Source organism: Chinchilla lanigera, unplaced genomic scaffold, assembly GCF_000276665.1.
Source record: "Chinchilla lanigera isolate Chin_1 unplaced genomic scaffold, ChiLan1.0 scaffold00081, whole genome shotgun sequence".
In the NCBI taxonomy this organism is placed as follows: domain Eukaryota; kingdom Metazoa; phylum Chordata; class Mammalia; order Rodentia; family Chinchillidae; genus Chinchilla; species Chinchilla lanigera.
The window spans coordinates 5874451-5878970 of NW_004955482.1; positions in this window are offsets into that span (position 1 = coordinate 5874451).

The window sequence follows — 4520 nt, forward strand, 5'->3', positions numbered from 1 at the left end:
CACGTCACCTCCCTGAGATGTCGCCAGGTTTGCCTCACTCGGGACAGGAGTGCGTCTCCACACCACGGCCGGGAGCTCGCCCCCCCGCCACACCTTCAGGGTCACATCTGCTCCGGTTTTCTTCCTTCTCCCGGGCCCTTGATCTGCAGAGCAGGTGCCGTCCTGCGGGGCCCAGCGGGTGAGCTGTGCCCTGCGCTCACCGTGCCGGAGCCTGACACCAGGGCTGCTCCCTGAATGACCCAGCAACTGCTGCCGGAGCGTGTTGCTGTGGCCAGCAGGAGTTGTAGTTGAGGTCCAGAAACCTGTGAATAATTTTAAAATACACGTGCACATTATGGTGGTTTTAGGACTGTTACAACAAATGACGTTGTCCGCACATGCGGGTGACACACGAAGCTGCCGTGGCCGCTGTGTCTCCCGTGTTGCGTGTGCAGCCTTGGAGCGGTCACCGTCATCGTCGCAGGTTCCCAGGCCTCTCACTGCTGCGCACACCGGGAGCGCAGGTGGCTCTGCACGCAGCTCCGGTTTTCTGTGGTAGGGAGCGCTGGGCTACGTGTTCTTTCCTGATACACGCTGGAAACTGCTCTTCCCAGGAGCTCAGCAGGGTGCTGCCAGAGACTGCCGGGCAGCGGCCGGGCTCTCGGGGTGGAGACGAGCAGGCTTTGCTCGATGAGCGTGTCCGTGGCGCTTGGGACTCGCGCTGGTGGGACAGACGGGGTGTTTTTTTTTTTTTTTGACGGTTGTGCTTTTAAGGGACCTCATGTCTTCATCGAGGTGGCAGACGGGAGCCCGCGTGTCATTTTACGTGGTCAGAAAGAGATGCCCGTGCACGTTGGGCTTGTGCGACTCAGTTCATGCGGTTACTCATTCCCATCTCTGTCGCTCGTGAGCTCAGAGCTTGTGCACTGAGCGGTATCTCCAGCTCTTTTTTGTCTTTATTCTTTTATTTTGATACAAGATCTTGCTAAGTCACTTAGTTGCCCAGGCCGGGCTTGGACTTGGGTCTCTGCCTCAGCCTCCCAGAGCGCTGGGATGGCAGGTGTGCGCCCCCAGGCTCAGCTCCAGGTTTGACTGTTAATGAAGGCCTCCGCCCCGGAGGGTGCGTGGAGACTCCTCGGCAGGGCGGGGTTGGCCTGCTTGCTGGGGGAGCCAGGGAGACAGCCTGCCCCATTTCGTTCTCCGCCCGCCCTGGGTCTGAACTGCCGAACCCAGCCAGAAGCAGAAGCAAGTGGCGAGCTGCAGTGGCCAGTCAGGCTCAGCCCCTTGGCAGAGGAGGGCCGAGCACAGGTGCAGGAGTGCAGGCTGCACTGTTTCCGGTGGGCATTCTAACAGTACCGTAAGCGCGGTGGCTTAAACCAGCAGGAGGGTGTCGGCCAGTCACGGAGCCAGAAGTCCAGCCTCAGGCCGCTCAGTGTCACCTGGGGGGTCTGGGGAGTCTGATCCTGCTTCCTCAGCTTGCGGCTGTGTCCCCCACTCGTGTGGACTGTGTCTCAGGAAAGGAGGCCTCGGAGCGCCTGGCGCCGAGGGTCTGGCAGTGTGGGGCCGCGGGAGCTTGGGGACAGCTCAGAGCCACTGCCAGGGCCTCCGCTAGGGCACAGCTGGTGGCAGGCCGGGGGGTGGCAGGAGGCCGCCCCAGGTTGCGGAACCCATGTGAGTAGAGTGTGAGGCACGATGGCTTCTCTAGCGGGGTAGGGTTCGTGCTGTGCCCGACTGGATGTGTGCTCACTGAACACAGTGCCGGGCCGCTTCGCGGGAGTTAGGTCTTCAGAGCAGGGCGCGCGGACAAGTTCCCCTGAGGAACCCAGCCCAGGCTCAGCAGACTTGAGTACTGGCAAGAGTTGCGGTTTGTTTAAACTTGCTAGTAAGGTCCCTGCCTTTGTTCTGATAAGGCTTATGTGGCAGTGGAGCACCTGGGGACTGCCGCGAAAATGGCTTCTCTGGAAATACAGACAGACGTGTCCGCCTGCTCACCTGGGAGGGCACCGTTCTGGTTACAGAGGGAGCCAGACTCTCCCTGCTCTGTCCGAGCTGCACCCATGAAGCAGCTGGTTTGGAGAGCCTCGGTGAAACCCCAGCCCTCCAGGCACACTGCAGGGCTGGGGCGCTGTCCCTGCCCTGGCCCCGGCCCTGCCCTTGGACTGTTGCACGTGCAGAGGGCATTTGTGAGCGTTTGCCTGTTTTTCCCTAGTCCTGGCCTTCACGCTGAGCTGCATCCCCAGCCCTTTTAATTTTTTTATTTTGAGACAGGTTCTCACTAAATTCCCCAGGCAGGACTCTAACTTGTGATTCTCCTTCTTTAGCCTCCGGAGTGCTGGGATTTACAGATTTGTGCCGCCACACCCAGCTCCAGAGGAAAATTTTTATCTGTTTTCTTACTGAGTTTATTTTCTCCCATGTTCCCCCAACCAAAATAAATACATAATGAAACCAAGCATGGTCATGTGCACTAGTAATCCTAGCTGTTCAGGAGGCTGAGGCAGGAGGATCGGGAGTTTGAGGTCAACCTGGGCAAGCTAATGAGAGCCTGTCTTCAAAAGGGCTGGGGGCAGGCACTGTATGTACTCAGGGGTGGAGTGCTCTCCTCACACAGGCAGAGCTGTGGGTTTACTCTCCAGTGCGCACACACAAACACACGCAAAAGAGACCAGTGTGTTCCAAGAGGGAAAGGTATGGACAAGTGGGCTACAGCTCAGTGGCACAGCATCACCTGGCAAGCACAAGGTCCTGAGTTCAATTCCCAGCACCAAAAAAAAAAAAGAGAGACATGTTAAAAGATAATACTTTTTCATTTTTAGGAACAACAGACGTTAAGAGCAGAATATGTTTATTGAGGAAAAAAAAAGAAAGCTTCTGTCCAAGAGAGAGACAGAAGGGGGGCCCGAGTGGGTCACCCTATTTTTCCATTTTTATTTATTTATTTTTTTTCTTCCGGTACCAGGAATCGAACCCACGACCTAGTGCTTGCCAGGCAGGCGCTGTGCCGCTGAGCTAAATCCCCAGCCCCTATTTTTTCATTTTTAAAACAAAGGCAGTTTGTTTTCCCGGGACACCTGCCCTTTCCATTTCACTGATACCCTGCACATTGGTGGTCAGGAGTAGGAAGCGAAAAGGGCAGAGCCTGGCTGTGCCGGGCTCCCTGCTTCCAGAGGGAGGCACTTGGGGCCCTCAGACAGACGGCCGGCAGAAATGACTTTATGCAAATGTGTCCCGCTGCAAGTGCAGCGGTCGTGCATCTCATTTTCCTTTAGGAGAATAAAGGAAACTGAAGTGAAACTGAGTGCTCCAGAAAGGAAGCTCTGCCCACCCTCAGCACCCACTTCCTGGCCCACGTCCCTGCTGCCCACGTCTGCCTGAGGGCGCTGTGGCTATGTGCAGGGCGGCCACTTGGAATTCCTAATGTTTATTCACATGAAAACATCTGAATGCCCGAAGGATGTCAGAATCCCAACCATTCTCTCTGCCCATTGCTAATATTCTATGTTGTAGTTCCATCTGTGAAACCCTATGTACCTTTTGGAACCTATCAGGTTTTTTCCTTTTTTTTTTTTTTTTTTTTTTTTTTGTCTTCTTGAGACAGGGTCTCACTTTGCAGCTCAGGCTGGCCTGGATCACAGCAATCCTCCTGCGTCAGCCTCCTAAGTGCTGGGATTACAGGCCTGCGTCACCACGCCTGGCTTGTTTTTTTGCTTTGCTAGAGGGGTCATGCTACTGATTGGTTGCATTTTTATCCAGGAGGTTTACCTTTCCATTGCCATTGAAACCCTTTGTTTTATTTTATTTATTTATTTTAAGGAGAAAGATTTACTTAGCTCACGGTTTGTAGAGATTTAAGTCCGTAGTCAGCTGGCTCCAAGGTGGGTGGCTTCACAGAGCAGAGCAGTTCATGGTGAGTAGAAGAGCACAAGCAACGAGAGAGAGGAGAGGCTGGAATCCTTTCAGTCTTAAACTGAGCCCTCGGCCTAGGTCCTCGGTGTGAGGTACAGACCGTGTCCTTCCGGCTGGCGAGGCCGCTCCTGATCCAGGCCTCGGGCCGGGCTCGGTTTGCCCGCGGCTGTGCGCCGAGGTAGACTGCGCAGGCGCGTCCAGGGGCCGTGGCGGGAGGCGCAGGCGGGAGGAGTGGATCCAGAATCCGGAGAGGAAGGAAGTAGCAGAAATAGCACGGGCGAGCGGGGTGCTGGGCAGCGCGGGGGGAGACCCGGGTGGCGGGAGGGGCGTGGGGAGCCCCCCGGTGCTGGCTGCGGATTGCTCCTCGGACACCTGGAGCGCAGGACGGGCGGCTGCGGAGAGGAGCACCCCGCGCGCGCTGTGCGGGGGCTTCGTTCTTCTTCCCTTAAATGCGCCGGCCGCGTTTGCCCGCACCTGTCTCGGAACTCCGTACCTTTCCCTGCGAGGCCTGCGCCGGCGGCCTCCTTCACCGACCAGGTCGCCTGTCGTCCTTCCGGGGCACCGTGGCTCACCGTAAAGGCTGCGCCGGAGCACCGGGCGCCTCGGGCCGGCCGTGCCCTCTGCGGGCGGGGAAG